A 19581-nucleotide genomic window follows, 5' to 3' on the forward strand; every position below is an offset into this window, starting at 1 on the left:
CCAATGATAGATGTACACCTGTTGCTGGACATGTTTCTAAGTACTGTCAACAGAATTGGTAAAAGCTTTTGATGTGTCAAGAATTATTACCATCTTCATCCACTGGAGTTCAGAGAAAACAGTTTACAATTACTGAATTGTGAGATATTAAATTCTGTCTAATGTGTTCATTAGTATAAAGCAGAGTTTAACAATTTATATTGTAGTTGTTAATTAAACTGTCTCCTGGCACTGTCTTACAGTGTCTGTTCTGGCTGGCAGAAGCTTTGTAAAGTCTCAGACAGAGATTTCATTCATCCCAGCTTCACCAGATTGCTTTAACAGTAAATACATGGCATTTGACTTAAACTAGTGGCTCTCTATACCCTACGTTATTTTTAAAATATTTTTCTTCCTAACTATTGAAACAGCATTTGCCTTATTACAGCAGTGGATAATCATTAGGTCATCAAAATTGACATTTCTAGGAGAATTGAGCTCCTCGCAATGGGTAAATCAATCGAAAGATGGGAGAGTGAAGGTTTGGAGGGTTTTGTTTTTACTATGACGTACTGACAGTATTTTAAGGGCTTACGCTACAGTTTGCCCATGTTTTCTACTTGAAATTGGCAGGAAATCTTAGTTTTCAGCTACTATAACCAGAAGGCATTCCAATTACTGTAAAAATGGGACTTGAAGTGAAAGCAAGACTGCATAATGAAACATGTTGAAACAAGGAATTTAAATCATGCCTGCCAGGTTTTTTTATTTTTCTGTCTCTGAATCTGCTTGTAATTTTTGTGATCCATCGATCTATCAATTCTTTTCACCTTATTTCAAACAGTTAGTAAAAGTAGTTACAGAATCCAGAGGGGAGGGGGGTTGATATTATTAACAAGGTAGGAAAAGCATACAGAACAAGGCATCTATACAGTATTTTTTTTCCTTTATAAAAAATAATATGAGGCATCTCTGTGCATGTGTGTATATCCATGCATGCATATATAGTGTGTGACATGGGTGATGTGAGTGGATAGGAGAAAGAAAAGTACTTGGAATGAATGAATGAATGAATGAATAAATGAATGAATGAATGAATGCTTAGAATGAAGAGTACACAACATTTTGAGACATTGCACAGTTCCATTTTTCAAAGCTGCATCTCTGAGAGAAACCTTTTTTGGAATGTTTTTCTCCATAGATCCAAGCTGGATCTGCTTATATTCAATCAGAACCTTTCTTTAAACATCCTGTCTTCTCTCACCAAATTATGTCCCACTGCGAACCGTCTTTGGACAGGTTTTGCTGATAGACAAAGTACCATACTCTCTACCCAATTTCAGTCCAGTGTTCTATTGGAAAGAATAATAAGAACTTTCAGTTTTCCTGAAAGTGTATCCCACATTTTGTGCAACAGTAACAACAAAGAGTGTGAAAGATAATTTGCTATATTTTAGAAATGAAATGAGGTCAGATCTGTGGTTTCTTCAGTAACTGCCTTAACCTTGGCGAGCTAGCTCTGGAGGTTTTTTTACAAGTCTCTTGCATTTGTGATATTACTGCACTGGGAGTTTTACTCTCAAGAAAGTTGTCCTTACTTTAAAGGGCCTGCTCTTTCTTTAATTTATGCTGACACTATATTGCATAAGAAGCCTCTGGAATAATCAGAGTTTATTGAATGAGATCTATCTTATGTCAGTTTTTTTTTTCTCCTGTCTGCAACTGTAGCAATAGCTTCCTTCCCTCCATTTTCATCTGAATAAGTAAAATCGTAAATTAAACATACAAAAATGGGAAAGAGGTAGATGGGAAGCTCAGTGTGAAGTACATAGAAAATGTGTTGTTATAGAAACTTCATTTTATATGAATGATTCAAGAATATGTCAGCTGAAATGAACTCCTCTCATACCTTACCCATCTACAGCTCTGAAAGTGCAAAGCAGTGGGGAGAACAGCCTAGGAGTTGTTCATTAATTTCCCAGAAAAAAGTATATGTACCACCCCACCCCCACCCCAGATTCAAACAATGGCTACTACAGCAGCCAAATGATGCAGTGATTCAGGCATGGATGTAAATTTTCAGAAAGCAAAGTGCACTTTTGTGGAAATAAGTCTGCCCCTGTTTCCTTGATTCCGAACAAGCATGCATAGAAGCAACTTTTGGAAATACCTGTCCTATTCTTAGTTCCTCTAAATTTGGGGAGCAAAGGAAACGAAATCCCAGCTTGTAGTTTCTCATTTAATCCGACCTGCATTTCTACGCAATGTATACATGTACCAAAGGCACCCAAGCATGAGCATATATGCAAACATTCAGGAGCTAGAATTCTATCAAGAAATTTTGGGTATTGTTGTTTAAATACCAGTATTTGCTACTTCTGGTAATAGGAAACACCAGTCAGGTATTATATAAGTAGATGTGGAACCCGGATATCCATTTCAAGGAGGATTGGCCATGGAAAGAAGATCTCAACAGCTGGAGAAAGCTCAGAGTAGCCTGAATTGTCTAACAGAAGCTGGACAATTCCCAATGCCATCACGAATATTGAGGTGTCATAGATCATATGGCAAGAAGACCTTGTCAGGAGAGAAAGGAAGGTGCTACATCAAAAACGGGAAGACCTGAATGCAAATATATACTGGCTCTGCAATGGGCTGGAGATGTGATGGTGACATCATCAGGATAGTTCTTTAAAAAGAGTGAATTAAATATGTTTCTGCTGCAGTTAGCAGGACACCAAGATCTTCACATACAAAAAGACTCTATTTTTAAAGTAATCATGTTCCTTTCAGTTCATGTAAAACATAGACCAATGATGAAAAGCAACAAAGCCATTCAAAATACGATGTACGGTAATTTAGTAAGAACTGGATGTCAGCCTGGGTTGCTTTACAGACATGTAGACTTTATTAATTGCCAGGTTTCCCCAACTCTTATAGCCATTGATGAGAGTTCTAGGGGTTGAAATCCATGCATCTGGATAGTACCCAAGTTGGAGAAGGTTGAGATAGATCCTGCTTAGTTTCAGGCCCCCAAGACAGATTGGGAGCAGTGCTGATGTCAGGGTTCCAAGTAACACCCCCAACGAAAGACAACTCCGAGCCTAGAAGTTCCTCAAAGTTCCATTTTATTAGAGATGTCATATTGGCACATCTGGGTAAACCTGAATCTGAAAGCTTCCAGGTTTTCTCCACACAAAAGAAAGTGCAAGTCCCTATTCCATCACCAACATGTCCATCACATGGTCCAATCAATGCACGTCCCAACTGGAGATGCCTACCAGTCACACCACTCCAGGTGGAGGGTAGGATGTCCTTGACTGTCAAAGAAAAGAATGTTATTATGGCTAGATATCTCTCCAACTCCATACAATCCCTCCTCCCAGTTTCCCACAGCACTAAATGTGGCAGCCCTGAAGATCCAAAGTAAAAGATGGCTTCCAGGACTGACAGCTGAGACTGAACATTAGTTAATGTCCTTAAAACTTAGTTTCAAATTAACTTCAGTTATATACTTAGTATTTGGTAAAATGTATTTAAATGTTCAATCTCTGTATTCTGACCAAAGGAAAAAAGAAAAAAAACAACCGAGAAAAGAACTTTTAAATGAATTTTTATTATTTAATATATGCATAAGATCATGCTTTCTGTAACTAGGCTTCTTTCAATGCTGGTAGATAAAAAGAAATAGCAGGAGAAGCTTGTCAATGTATCTAACTCTAATTTCTTGCATTTCTAGTAAATAATGATGGCCAAGATAGTATAAACAATTCATTATCAAGAGATACGATGATGTACATTATCATTAATATGGTATCTGTGTCTCTCCATTTGAAAAGTTGGGTAGGGTTGCTATTATGTTTTGAACACAAGATGGCACCACAAGAACGTTATTTCTAAACACTTTCCTCCCAGCTATACTTTCTGTAGGCACAATATTTTTGTTTTGTTTTAATGTCTTTTCCAAATCTTTTCAAAGTTATGTAAAGTGGTGATATTTATACATCAAAATCTGTGGTATCAATATTTAGTGTATACTGTATTTTAGTAGGCAAATCATTAGGGCTTTGTAGCGCATTAATTTGAAGACAAAATCTGGGGCGTGGGGATGGAGGAATACATGAAGCCCTGTCTGCAATTTTTTTAAACAAAATTTTCTTTTCCTGGAACCCCACTAACTTTGCAGAGGATATCTGTGCAGTTATGGGAGGAAACATCTTTAAGGATGTTCGCAGAGCCAGCTTTTAATAGAAACTCAAGGTAATTGTTGCAATTGTAAAACCCTAACTGAAATAAACCAAAACACACTGAAAACTCCGAGCTTTCTGCAAAGTGAATAAGAACAAGATGTTCTTTTTGCAAAAAAGTCCAGAGAATATGGAGATTCAAGAATAGTCAGGTTCCAGGTAATTCCATAACAGCATACATACAGACAAAGATAAGGAATTAGAATTTAGTTTGCCACAGAGCTGTTGTTTCTTTTATATAGTCCTGACTACCAGTTTGATTAATTAGTTGAGTTGTGTTTTTTTTTTCTTTCAACTAGATAGCTTGCTTTCCTTTGTTCTTAATTTATTTGAACCTGTCTCTGGGCTCAGAACCTTGGTTAGCTTAACTTACAGCCTACATCTATGTTTCCTCAAGTGCATTATCTTCATTTAATTTCCATGAAGATTCAGACTGATTCCCTAAGAAAGAATTAGGAAATAGGTGCTTCATGAGCTTCCTCTTATACTTATACCAAGATCTTTCTTCTTTTGAATACAAACTGTTTTACAGCCCTGGAATTTTGCCTGGACTCTGTGCTTTAAATGTCTAATATGGATATAAAAACAAAATAGCTACAACATATCATTCAAGCCCTTGGAATACTGTTCTTTCTTTAGGTTTGTGAAACCATAATTAATTATTTTGCATTTTTATTTCTCATTCACAGATGCTGCTTTTCCTCATTTGTCCTAATATTGTGGGTCAGGGAGGGTTATTTGTGAAGAGTTAGTAACATTCCTGGTTTAATCTCTTAATGAAACCATAAAAAATTACCGCCTATATCAGGTTTGTCTAAAGTGGTCAACATTGATTCTCAAGAGTTGATGGGACTTCTAAAGGGGAATATTATTAAGGTTTGTTGCACAGTCAGCCATACATTTAGACTGAACTTGGCATTTATATCTACCTATTAAGTCCTTCCCAAGTACTTGGGAGGAGGAGGAGGAGGAGGAGGAGGAGGAGGAGGAGGAGGAGGAGGAGGAGGAGGAGGAGGAGGAGGAGGAGGAGGAGGAGCACAATACTATTAAAGTAGTATTTATTAAATTATTTTCATATAATAAGTGTTTGGTGGGTCAATGAACATTCTAAAATTTCATGAAGAGGTTAATTAGCTAAAGAGTTCAGAAACCCCTCACCTGTTTGATAGGTGGTTCATAAGTGTATTGCAACATCAACAAAGAATTATGAAGCAAAGGCCTGGAAAAATAGGCATCTCAAGGCTGATGTCTATCTTTATCATGAGGAAGCTTGCATTTAAGACTGATCCAGATAATTATTGACACTTATTAAGGCTGAGTTTTAGTCTCTAAAATCCCAATAAGTTACTTTTATATCTTCATCAGGTTTTAGGGAAAGCCAAGTAGCCTGAAAAATCTAGGATGTTCTCTCCCCTTATACAGAACAGCAAAATAATATTCTGATAAAATTCCACTGTAAATTATTTAGTATTCATGTGAGTCATGCATGTACTAGTCCAAATGATATATTATGCCAGGAGTGTACAGATTCTGCATAAACCAAGAAGAGCAGGCTTTGATGTGGATTACAGTAGATTTTTCTAATTTAAGTTGTAAACCTGAAATGAACAACTCTAAAAATAATGCTATCGATTCTACTAATTATATAGTAATCAGATCACCTTATTTTGGAGGCCTGTAGAAATAAACAAGATTGTGCTTTGTGTTATCCTTGAAAGGCAACTGCTAATATCTAATCTGCATCCAGAGAACCTTCCATAGATTGATAGAATTACAATTACAAAATTACTCATCGGTTGCAAATGTCACTAAGCATGGTGATGTTCGTGTGTGTGTGTGTGTGTGTGTGTGTGTTGCTAAATACTGACTTTTATAAATGTGTGGTGTAGTTTTAGTTAATAAGATTTTTAATTTTGATTGTTAGGTAAATATTGGACTCATTAATTACACAATGATTAAATTAAAAAGATTGATGATATGCTGCTAATGAAATACTCTGAAGGTCTTCAATTTATCAATGTGAATACGTGTGAAATGACAGAGAGATTGACCTCATTTTTGCACTGATCATCATAATCAAAGTAGTCAATTGTTGCTTTTCTTACATTATTTCTATGCTTTCCAATCTATTTATCTTGGGCAGGGGACTTGTGCTTTGCTTATTTGAAGAATGTATATGGCTGCTATCTCACATAGTGTTGCTAGGTGGCTCACAGCAGCCAATTAAAAACAATAAAAACAGAACAACCCTTCCCAGCAGGTGCCTGATGGACCAAACCTACAACTTTCACATTGTTGTTCATGATAAAGGGGTCATGGGGAGGTCAACTGACTGAAAAAGCCTGACTTAAACAAGTGGAGAGAATGCCTTCACTATGCCACTTGAGTAGTATAGATCAGGGGTCACCAACCTTTTGGACCTCAGGGACCACTAAATTCATAATTTTAAATCCCGCGGACCACTAATATGAATTTTTTTAAAAGATGAATAGTATTTAGTGCAATATAAAAAATGCAAATAATTTTTCTGCAGACCACCAAAATTTTCCCATGGACCACCAGTGGTCCATGGACCACTGGTTGGTGACCACTGGCATAGATGAAGCTGGTGCCCAGGCTTGGCATGTGCCTTTCAGCCTCTGGAGTGTCCAAGAAAGGATGCTGATCGCATTCTGCTCCCCATCAACACATGACATCTCCAGTAGATTCTACTAACTCTATAGATGAAATCATAAGAAGTAGAATACCTGTTAATTACCAGAATTTATCATAAGAATTGTTAGCCATTAGACATCAGAAGGTATTGTGCAATCTGGTATTTTGTGCTTATTGAGCAAAACCTAAAGAAGGTCTTGATCATTTCTGATGGCAGTGGGATTACTTGCTTAGCATGCTTTCATTTTTGATCCTGCATAAATCACCAAAACTGAACACTTTAACAACAGAATAATCAGAGAAGCAATGCCCCTCCCGTATGCCCCGCCCCTCTGCATATGCGTGTGACAACCTCACCCCCGCATGCGTACGCGACCCCTGTATGTGCACACAATCCCCCCCTCTTTTGGCCTCACATCCCAAAACAGCATGGGGGGGGGAGCCTTTACCTCCCAAAATGGCTGGGTTGGGGGGGAAAGCTTCCAAAATGGCTGGGAGGGGGAAAAAAAGCCTTTGCCTCCCAAAACAGCTGGGGGGGGGAAGCTTCCAAAACGACTCGGAAGGGGGTAAAAACTTTTGCCTCCCAAAATGGCTGGGGAGAGGGAAAGAAAGCCTTTGCCTCCCAAAACAGCAGGGGGGGAGCTTCCAAAACGGTTGGGAAGGGGGAAAAAACGTTTGCCTCCCAAAACTGCTGCGAGTGGGGCGGACTTTTTTTTCTTTTGCTAAACCAGGTGTGGGTGTGGCCAGCACATGATGCATCTGGCCCACAGGCCGCAACAGCCCTGCTCTAAGCAATCCTTACAGGAACAACATTCAGGTAGTCCTCAATTTAGGATCATTAGTTCAGCAATCGTTCGAAGTTATGATGACACTCAGGAGTGGGTTGTACTTACCTTTACTACCAGTTCGTAACAGGGCCGCGTGCATGTGCTCACTTCGCTCGCGCGCTTCTGCGCAGAAGCTTCTGATGACGTCGGGGTTGGTGGGCAGAGCCTCCCATCGGTTCTTGCTAACCGGTCCGAAACAGGGGCAACCCACCACTGATGGCACTGAATAAATGATTATTATGAACAGTCCTCAGAGTTTTCTAGCCACTAGGATTGTGGGGATTGGTGTCTCTTAGCAATGCAGTTGTGCTTTATGACTGCATTGCTTAGTGACAGAAATTCTGGTCTCAACTACTGACATAAATTGGGGACTATTGGAAAGCATTGTTTGTAATATGCTTGAGCTTATACAATTTCCTTTTCTTCAAATTGGTTGATTGATCCATTCATTTATTCATTCATTTATTTATTTAGTGTATCTATTCTACACAAAGAGCAGCCAACTTTTGCAGCTTGCTCTTCTTTCTCACAAGCATTTATTTTGCTGCTTTGCCTCAATGCCACGGAGGGAAAAACAGCAGTCATCCGAAATCATGTCAAGGAATATCATTTCTCTGCAGCCTCTGAGAGGTTCTCCTGAAGGATTTATGGAAAGGGAGACTGACGTCCCCTCCTCCAGATATTTGGGTATTTCATCTACATTAATGGGATGATCGCTATACGTTCACAATGATGTTTTTCTTCCATTATTGTGAACGTATAATGATCCGGTAATGACAACTAATTCAGCTATTGCATGCATGAAAGAGAAGTCCTGGAAATTCATTTTCTGACCAACTCCAATTTCTCTAATGTGTTGGCTGCAGGCACTTCATTCTTTTGCTGTTTTTAACTTTTTTTAGCTGTTGTTAAACAATCTTTAGCTATCAGGGGAACTCCAGTTGAATGAAACCATTAAGCTTGTTTAATGCAAAACTGTCTCTGGACTTCATTTACTTACGCAGAAGAAACAGTAGCTCACTACTTTCCTATTTTGTTGTTCAAATATAATAAACCATTTTTCCTCAGAGAAAAGTCAAACACTTAATGGAATCGCAATTATCTCAGCAATTATATCTGCTGAAATATGACTATATCTAAACTGGAAGACAGCCAATTATATACTTTATCTCTGTTCTGGCGGATTCCATGTGGGTGCTCTGGCTATAAGAACCATTTTCTGGCAACAAGCTACATAGAATTTATGTGTATTATGTGAAAAAAAAATGCTTTGAAAGGCTGGATTAATGAGTCAAGAAACATCAGAGAGTGAGACAATGTAGTCAACCCAGGTTATGTGGGATCACAATTGTTCCGCTCGCAATTGTTTTTTTTCCTCTGTAAGATGCCAGTTAAAATTGGAATAAAAATACTTAGAACCCAATAAACAAATACAGGTAGTCCTTGACTTACAACCATTCATTTAGTGAGCATTCTAAGTACAACAGCACTGAAAAATGTGACTTATGACCATTTTTCACACTTACGAGCATTGGGGCATACCCAATGGTCATGTGATCAAAATAATAATAATAATAATAATAATAATAATAATAATAATAATAAGAAGAAGAAGAAGAAGAAGAAGAAGAAGAAGAAGAAGAAGTAGTAGTAGTAGTAGTAGTAGTAGTAGTAGTATGGTTCATTGACATTGCAATACCTGGTGATGCACGAATTGAAGATAAGCAGCAAGAAAAAATCACAAAGTACCGGGACTTACAAATTGAAGTTGAGCGACTGTGGAAAAAGAAATCGTGTGTTGTCCCGATTGTAATTGGAGCCCTTGAAGCAATACCCAAAGGGCTACCCCGCTATTTAGAAATTCTAAAATTGCCGGACTTGAACATTTTGACTCTACAAAAAACCACCTTACTTGGAACAGCTTACATCCTCCGACGATACCTTAACAGTTCCTAGGTCCTTGGTTAGGACTCGAGCTGCTGAGCTATTAACCAGCCTCAAAGGCTGTGAATCTCACTAAAGATTAAATTATTATTATTATTATTATTATTATTATTATTATTATTATTATTATTATTATTATTATTATTATTTTATTTCTATACCGCCCTTCTCCCGAAGGACTCAGGGCGGTGTACAGCCTATTTAGAAACACAACAAAACAACGATTAAAATTTAAAATCATTAAATAGATTAGGCTTCAATTAAAATCCCAGAAATTTAAAATACCCCAATTTAAAATTATTATGTTGATAGCCCGGCCTGGCGGAACAACAGGGTCTTCAGTGCGCAGCGAAACACCCGGAGGTCGGAGATCTTACGTATTTCCAGGGACAGTTCATTCCACAGGGCTGGGGCTCCCACAGAGAAGGTCCTCCCCCTGGGTGTCGCCAGCCGACATAACTTGGCCGATGGCACCCTGAGGAGACCCTCTCTGTGGGAGCGGACTGGTCGGTGGGAGGCTATTGGTGGCAGAAGTCAGTCTCGAAGGTACCCGGGTCCTATGCCATGGAGCGCTTTAAAGGTGGTAACCAACACCTTGAATCGCACCCGGAAGACCACTGGGAGCCAGTGCAGCTCGCGCAGGAGGGGTGTCACGTGGGTGCAACGAGTTGCACCCATAACCACCTGCGCGGCCGCATTCTGGACCAGTTGGAGCCTCCGAGTGCTCATCAAAGACTTGGCCACAGAAATGTATTTATGACGGTGGCAGTGTCCCTGGGTTATGGGATCACCTTTTGCGCCCTTCTGATAAGCAAAGTCAATAAGAAAGCCACATTCATTTAACATATGCAGTGATTCACTTAACAACTGTGGCAAGAAAGGTCATAAAATGGTGCAAAACTCACAACAACTGTCTTGCTTAGCAACAGAAATTTTGAGTTCCATTGTAGTTGTAAGTAGAGGACTACCTGTAAACTTTGGGAAGAATTTAAACATAAAAATAGCTCCAAGGTAGTGGACATTTGGGGGGGGGCGGGGAAAGGGAAGGGTGCTTTTTGTAATATATTTATGTGTAGTGCATTTTCTTCTTCAGTTGAGTAGACTGTTTCATGTTTCAATCTCTGTACTTTGGGAACACAGATAGATAAATGTCTCCTATTTGAGATGTCTTTTTAGAATAGAATAAGAATAGAATAGAATAGAATAGAATAAGAATAGAATAGAATAGAATGAATAGAATAGAATAGAATAGAATAGAATAGAATAGAATAGAATTTTATTGGCCAAGTGTGATTGGACACACAAGGAATTTGTCTTTGCTGCATATGCTCTCAGTGTACATAAAATAAAAGATACGTTAATCAAGAATCATAAGATACAACACTTAATGATAGTCATAGGGTACAAATAAGCAATCAAATCATATTAAGAAACAGTCAATATAAATTGTAAGGATTTTTTAAATCAATTAATACATTTTCTATAAACATAGGAGGAGGAGAACCATGTTAGGGTGTGGCAGAAAAAAAAAGTCAGGAGGAACCTGGCAGCATATTTTCTGACTAAAAGATTTTATTACTAGGCACAAGCTTCCATGAATTGTGGCTCATTTAATCAGATGCACCACAAACGTTTGTGTCTTTTAATAACTTATGCTAGTTGAAAAAGATGCTACCAGATTCTTCCTGATTGTTTACATTTAAGTAGTTAGTTTGGGGGTAAATTAAGTTAGGGGTAGACTTGTATACATGAGATTCCATATTCCATAAAAATACGGAAATTTCTATACCCTGCAGGGCTGCTGCTGGTGGGAGAAGCAACATAAAACCCCATCTATAAGGGGTTTCTCTGCTATGATTGTTTAAGCAATCACTTAAACACTTTGGAATCTCCTTCATCTTCAATAACTTTGGCTGTTCGCTTATACTGTAAGCCACACTGAATTACTGTTTTTAGAAGCTTAAGAAATGTTTTAAAGGAAAATATAAAAATATTTTATTGCTTCATCTAAGCTCTAGAAAGTATCAGCATGTTTCTTACAAAGAAGACCAAAGATTATCTGCTGATTGTTCTTTTTGGCCCTTGTTCTAGACTTAAATAATTAGATCTTGAACCTTTAACCACTATTTGGAAGTAAAATATAAAAAGGAGTTCAGCAGTGCCCGTTTGCATGGAAAGATGTACTTTAAAGTTCTTCAAAATATTTGCTGCATGAAAGTGTATAAAAATTATATATTTTTATTTCATCAAATCAATTTCTATAAAATATAACTATAAAATATATTCTATAAAATATAACTGTTCTATAAAAGCCTAAATTTATTTAAACAGCAGAGATCCTATAAAATGTGTACATTAAGGTATATTTATATGGAAGAAGATCTTCCTTTATTATCCAGATATCAGAACAAATGGAAACTATTGGTCAGAGATAGCCAGGGATAGTACATTTGAAATGAGATTTTGCTGACTAATGCCATGGCTAAAGGATAACTTGCAAAAATTATCAAAGAAAAGCATACTGTATTTTTTCCAAATATTATGAACATGAAAGGTGGAGCTAGGAAAACGTTTAGGTTGGCCAACAAGTTGGCTGGGAGAAGCTTGGTAAAATAGAGAATACAAGGGGAAAATGGAAATGGATACCACAAGCAGAAATGAAATAGAACAAAATTAATGACAATATTGATATGTCCTTTAGAATAATGAAAATAAAATATTTAGGAAACAGTTCATTCTCAAGACAGATGAATCTTGGGATTAGTGCAACAATAAAATAGTTTCCAAGAAAAAAAGATATATGCTAGATTATGAAATTCACTGTTCAAAACCTGATGATAATAAATAATAGAAGAATTTTTGGGAGAATATATTTATCCTCTTAACATTCCTGGAGAATGGAAATCATCAGACTCTGAACAACTAATTCTCACTTTGTTAGCACTAAAATAAGCCTACTCTAAGAGTGTGATAATGAGGCAGTTCAGCTTTCTATTGAACATTGCAAATGAAAAACTTTGTGTTTTGGGGGGGAAAAACCTGACATAGCCATAGTGGTAGACAATTTTTATACAATGTGTTACTTCCTAAAAATGAAAATACTAATTTGAAGTCTCTTGTGAGGAGGTATACTTCAATCAAACAATTTTATTCAATCAGAGACCAGCAAATAAAACAAGAAAATCACAATTAGTTATGATAAATGTAATATTTTTTCTAAAATAAGAAAGATTAAAAGATATACTACATGTGGAGCCATCTTGATATGCTGAGTAGGCATCAGGGGTGAAATCCAGCAGGTTCTGACAGGTTCTGGAGAATTGGTAGCGGAAATTTTGAGTAGTTCGGAGAACCGGCAAATACCACCTCTGGCTGGCCCCAGAGTGGGGTGGGAATGGAGATTTTGCAATCTCCTTCCCCCAGGAATGGAGAGGGAATGGGGATTTTGCAGTATCCTTCCCCTGCCGTGCCCACCAAGCCACGCCCACCAAGCCACGCCCACATAACCGGTAGTAAAAAAATTTGAATTTCACCACTGGTAGGCATTCTGAAAACCATCATCAGTAGGCTTCTGCAATAGTAACTCATGTCATGATTACTAAATGGTTGGTTTACTGCATCACATGCTTGAAGACACAGAAGGACATAGAATAATAGGGTTGGAAGAGATCTTGGATGTCTTCTAGTCCAACCTCCAAGCCTTCTAGTGCAATTATTACATTGACTGCCAATAAGGTTAGAGTTGCACACTTTTGGGAAGAATGCTTGTGTGCCAGATTCCTAAGGTGGTTTTGGTGACATTTGTCAACTCTCAGCCATTGAACTGGTTTCATGTTGATGGAGAGGCAAGTCAATAGAATTCTCTATGGTCTACATTATGAAATTCACTGTTCAAAACCTGATGTTAATAAGATTGAAAAACAGGATCATTTTGAAATAAATCTGATATATAAAATGCTTGTTAGTACCTATAAAGCACTGGGATATATCATGGACTGGCTTGTCAAGTAAGGATCAATCACAGAGAGGAGACCTATTGAGAAGGCTTCCCCCACTGGAGGTCCAAGAGGTTTGGTTGAGAACAGTCGTTTTTGGGAATAGCACAAAGGACCCATACTTTGGAACATAATGCCCCAAAAGTACAGTTAGCCCAATTCTCATGACATTCTCTTTAACATGAAGCCGCTGGGTGAGATCATTCATAGTTTCGGGGTGAGGTATCATCAGTACGCTGATGATACCCAATTGTACATCTCCACCCCAGATCAACCCAGGGATGCCCTTTCTGTGATGTCTAAGTGCCTGGAGGCGGTACGGGTCTGGATGGGTAGAAACAGGCTCAGACTCAACCCCTCCAAGACCGAGTGGCTGTGGATCCCGGCATCTCCTGATCTAGTTACCCCGTCACTTTTGATGGGAGGGGAGTTGCTTACTCCCTCTGAAAGGGCTCACAATCTTGGCGTCCTCCTTGATTCACGGCTGTCCTTGATGGATCATCTAATGGCCGTGACAAGGGGGGCTTTTGTGCAGGTTCGCCTAGTGCCCCAGTTGCGGCCTTTCCTAGACAGGGATGCCCTCCGCACAGTCACTCAAGCTCTCATCATCTCTCGGTTGGATTACTGCAACACCCTCTACATGGGGCTGCCCTTGGGGTGCACCCGGAGGCTCCAGCTGGTCCAGAATGCAGCCGCGCGGGTTGTTACAGGAGCTTCCTGTTACTCCCGTGCAACACCTCTCCTGCGCAAGCTGCACTGGCTCCGGTGGCCTTCCAGATCCGCTTCAAGGTGCTGGTACTTACCTATAAAGCCCTTCATGGCATGGGCCCGAGGTACTTGCAGGACCACCTCCTACTGGCCTCCCACTGCCCAGTACATTCTCATAGAGCTGCCCTCCTCCGGGTGCTGTCGGCCAGACAATGTCGGCTGGCGACCCCCAGGATGAGGGCGTTCTCTGTGGCTGCACTGACCCTCTGGAATGGGTTACCCACCAAGCTCCGGATGGCTCCCGATCTCCGCACTTTCCGTGCTGGCCTGAAGACATGGCTTTTTCAGCAAATTCCCTGACCGACTATGAGGCTTTTAACTTTGGGGATTTTAAATTTGGATTGGTTTTTAGTATTTTATTGTTGTGGTTTTTATTGTGTGAGCCGCCCCGAGTCCTACGGGAGAAGAGCGGCATATAAATTTTAATAATTAATAAATAAATAAATAAATTTAGGAAAGCCCTGCTGTCTGTTTGATTTTAATGGCGCTATGGCCTGTGGTGAGCTTTTGGATGCTTGTCTTCATAATACATTATATTTAGTTAATTCATATTTTTTAAATGTATGCATGAACCCTGGAGCCTCAGGTTCTGAAAGTTTAGGCACACAGCTAAAGTATCTATAAATCTAACTGTAAATCTAACTTCCCTAATTATTATTTTTCATTAACTTCCTTCCATTAATTACTGTGATAGCCTTTTACTGTTTAGTAAATAAAATAGGTTGAGTCAGGGTTTCCTTATTGTTTATTTGTTTCCTGAAGTATTGGGGGGAATTAAAAGCCTTCAAACTTTGCCAATTCCCCTGGGACTGCCCGGGGGGAGGGGGAGTAAATTCAGGGGAGAGTCCCAGGCTGTTGGAGATTAATTTTGGCTTTTTTTAAAGATTGTTTTTAGGAAAATCCATGATTTGCACAGCAAAAAGTATTTCTCATTCTTGCAGTTCAAATGCTAAAGAGGTAGTGAAGTGGATATGATCAAGACTGAAGAAATAGGGGAAGTGTTATGAGAGTTTGTCTGTGGAGCATAATGAGATTGTCTCTGACCATTTTTTCTTCTAAAGGCTCTTCCATACTTTAACACCAAAGTGCTGTTAACATAAAAAGCATGCTAGCTTAAAGAAATGCTAGGCATAATTCAGACCCCTATTTTCCCTTGGGGATAAATTAAGATGGAGTTTTGTCCACACAAAGAGCCAATGGGAAGAAAGAGGGGAACTCCTCTTGGGACAAATTAATATCAGCAAAACACCTGCAGATCTTCTTTTATCAGTCTTCCTTTCTTATGGAGATTTGCAATGCAAATTATCAACTTCCCCTTCTTGTTCTGTTTCTCCTGCACCCATATCAAGAGAAATGGGAAAGATAACAAATGGCTTAGCAAGGCTTATGCCAACAGGAATGGAAGAGCATTTTGAAGTGTAGCATGGAAAGCTAGGCAGAACCTGCCTTCACAGTGGGCCTCGGGATAGATTGAAGACAACGCTGGCCATTCATGGCACAGGATAGTAGGTGTCTTCACACTGGGATAAGCAGGCTGTGTGAAGGAGTCCTAACTGACTCCTTCACGCTAGTAGAGTATTGGCTACTAGTGGAGTATTTCCTTACTTTAGCTAATCTGATACCCTGTAGAACAGAGGCGTCAAACTCATGTCATCATGGCGGCATCACATGACGTATCAGGACTTTTTCGCCCTTCGCTAAACCGGATGTGGGCATGGCCAGCACGTGATGCATCAGGCCCGCAGGCCAGGAGTTTGACAGCCCTGCTGTAGAAGAACAAGAATATTTGATTGATTAGTTGATTGATTGATCTTGGGTTACCCAATTCAATCACAACTCTGAATGCAAAACAATTTAAAGCAACACACAAAAATGTGTGTAAAAATAACACAAACCCTAACAGGCTAATCATCCCATAAGTGGTCTGCCCCCACCCCCTCAATCTCTAGACAAGGTTTGGGGAGTAGCCAGATTTTAAGGGCTTGTTTATGTAAGATCAGGTAACTTTCTGTAGTATTAATAGTGTCTGTCAGACAGTGTCTGTCAAGAAACAGAACTGAAGATACCGGGGTGGGACTCTTAGTTGCGACCCTTGGTATGTGTATGGCATATTAGTATTTCAGCTTGAAAAATAGCCTAGAATAGTATATATTTGCAGAAAATACAGTTTATAATGAAACTTTGGAAAAAAATATCAAAGGATGCAGGAAGTAACTATGGAGAGAAGATGAAGATTTATCAGATGCAATAAAAGAGGTGTCACAATAGGATCTGGCAGAAGAAGTAAACAAACTTTTATAAGGATGTCATTCCAACAAATGAGAATAAGAATTGAATAAGAATGATGATCAGAAGCAAGAGATGTATAAGGTATTCTACACTGCTGGAATGTAGCTTGTAGCAGAATTCAACATGGCAGCTTAAAAAACATAATAGAGATATAGAAGCAAAAGAAGCTGTATATAGGAGATGAGAAGAGGAACAGGTCACCATCAAAGAAGAGAATTTACAGATAGCATGGATCTGCAGGGTTGCTTTTAGGAAATAAAGTTCAAAATGAGCTAAGATTGGTAAAGAGAATTCTAAACATTGGTAAAAAGAATTCCAAGAACAGCAAAAAGGGGTGTTTTTTCCTGATAACTTCAGAATAAGAAGCAAAAATTCACAGAGCATAGCCAGTAAGCAGCATAAATATGCAGCCCACTAGTTCTGCAGCCATAGAAAAATGTGCCAAATTTGCTGCTCCAATTGCCAGTTCCTGTTCTGCATCAGGAGAGACAAGGAGAGTGCATTCTCCTACTGGTAGCTTTATTTTTGGTACTGCCTTCTGCCAGGAAAGACAATCACCAATTGCTCTCTTTAAGGTGTAGTGGGATAGTTTAACAAACATAGACAATATTTTAAATGATGGGTTTGGCCACTTGTCACATGATCTAAATAGCAAGTTGCAGATGCAGAGGTGCACCCATGCCTGTGACCTGTCTGGTGGGCTACTGTATTTTTCGGAGTATAAAACACACCAGAGTATAAGATGCACCTACCTTTTTGGGTGAGGAAAAGAAGAAAAAGAAATTTCTCTCTGCCTCTGAGCAATTTTGCTTCCTTGCAGCAAACAGCAAACAGCCTGCTTTACTTTCAGTTTCGTTTTCAGCATAGCTTGATTAGCAAAGGGGAAAAAAAATCTGCTCCAACAATTTACCTCTTTGCAGCAAGCAGCAGAGCCCTGCTCAAAACAGCTGAGAGCAAATCAGCTGAGAGTTGGGAGGCCGATCCAATCAACTTGTACTAATTAGGCTGTGCTGAAGCTGAAAGGAACTGTTTTTTCTTGCTGTTTACTTGCAAGGAGGTAACTGCTGCGAGGCAGAGGCCAAAGGGTGGGGGCCGGTGGGTGGGCAGGACTACATTCGGTGTACAAGACGCACCTAAATTTTCACCCCCTTTTAGGGGGGAAAAGGTGCGTCTTATACTCGGAAAAATACGGTAATTCTGAGAACTGGTTCAGTGTTCCTGTATTTCAGAAATAGCCCAAAGGAGGCAGAAACATGGAGTGATGCCATATAGTACTCCTTCAGTGCATCAGTAAAACTCCCTCATACTTCTCCATGTAATAGATATCACCCTGTCATCTAGACTTTTTTTTTTTACATGAATTTAATGTCCTTTAAAAAAAAAAGCTAGTTTGGTGTTTATAAATCGCCCAACTAGCTAATGGATTATAGCATGGATTCTGGGGAGCAGATTCCGGAGATGTTCTCTTCTGGGTTCTCCTGTTGGGTTATAAGCATGAAAGAAGAGCATAGGGTACAGAACGATACAGAATAACAGAGTTGGAAGGGACCTTGGAGGTCTTCTAGTCCAACCCCTGCTTAGGGAGGAAACCCTACACCACTTCAGACAAATGGTTATCCAATCTCTTTGTAAAAACTTTCAGTGTTGGAGCATTCACAACTTCTGGAGGCAAATAGTTCCACTGATTTATTGTTCTAACTGTCTGGAAATTTCTCATTAGTTCTAGGTTGCTTCTCTCCTTGATTTCCATCCATTGCTTCTTGTCCTACCCTCAGTGTTTGACGAAAACTTGACTCCCTCTTCTTTGTGGCAACCCCTGAGATATTGGAACACTGCTATCATGTCTCTCCTAGTCCTTCTTTTCATTAAACTAGACATTAAACCCTAACCCTAAACTATACCCAGGTCCAGCAAGCATTCTTTATATGTTTCAGCCTCCAGTCCCCTAATCATCTTTGTTGCTGTTCCCTGCACTCTTTCTAGAGTCTCCACATCTTTTTTATATTGTGGTGACCAAAACTGGATGCAGTATTCCAAGTGTGGCCTCACCAAGGCATTATAAAGTGGTATGAACACTTCACATTAGGGTGAAGTAGGAGGGAGTGACTGGTAATGAATTTCATGCTAAACTAAGGATTGGCAATGCTGGCAGCAAGTGGCTGTGATCAGCAGCAACTAAAGTTGTCTAGGAATAGGCAAAAGGGTGCCCTCTCCCATCATAATAAAAAGTAAGTAACCCGAAATGGTTTGTTGGCAACCAATGGAAAATCTGAAATATGCTTGCTAGTAGAGAACCAGCAAGACATAGCTAGTAGAATCCATCTCTTTTTTCTGATTTAAACAGAACCAGAGCTCTCTCAAAACTTTCTCAAGGCTACCTCAAGGAAGTACTGCCATCCTTGCAGAAGCAGAGTTCCTCCTGCACCCCAAAGCAAAATAGCTATGGGAGATATACACAATGATTGATTGATTGAATGAGTTGGAGGCAACCCTACAGCTGCCTTAAGTGGCCAATTGTAGCCAAGCGGATCCAAGCTCCTGACTGCATCATTAACCATACTGTCAGTGACGGTAAAGCATCTCAGATTGTGTAGACTGGCAACAGCTATGTTGGGAAGAGGGCAAAAACCTTGCTTTAAGCCTGGAACAGCTATGGATGACTTTAAGCTACCTTGTTTGTGGATTTAGGGTGAATGAAACTTTATGAGGTCAAGTCACACAAAAACAGTAACCAGGACACATTCATGCAGGAGGATATGAAGAGGAGTCTATGGTTAATCTTTCCTCTTGCCTTTTGATTGCCAAACTTGTCTCATTTTTGAATCTACTATGTTTTAGTTTCACCAAAGCATTTGACAATTCCCCATGACCTTATTA

At 39.3% G+C, this 19581-nt stretch overlaps 1 protein-coding gene across 1 annotated transcript in view; it reads left to right on the top strand.

Annotated features, from left to right (window-relative positions):
- The window catches only part of SLC35F3 (solute carrier family 35 member F3), a 118723-nt gene that overhangs the window by 71297 nt on the left and 27845 nt on the right, over positions 1-19581 (top strand). The window lies entirely within an intron of this gene.

The sequence above is a fragment of the Pantherophis guttatus genome, chromosome 1 (genome assembly GCF_059756535.1).
Source record: "Pantherophis guttatus breed Tessera chromosome 1, ASM5975653v1, whole genome shotgun sequence".
Taxonomy (NCBI): Eukaryota; Metazoa; Chordata; class Lepidosauria; order Squamata; family Colubridae; genus Pantherophis; species Pantherophis guttatus.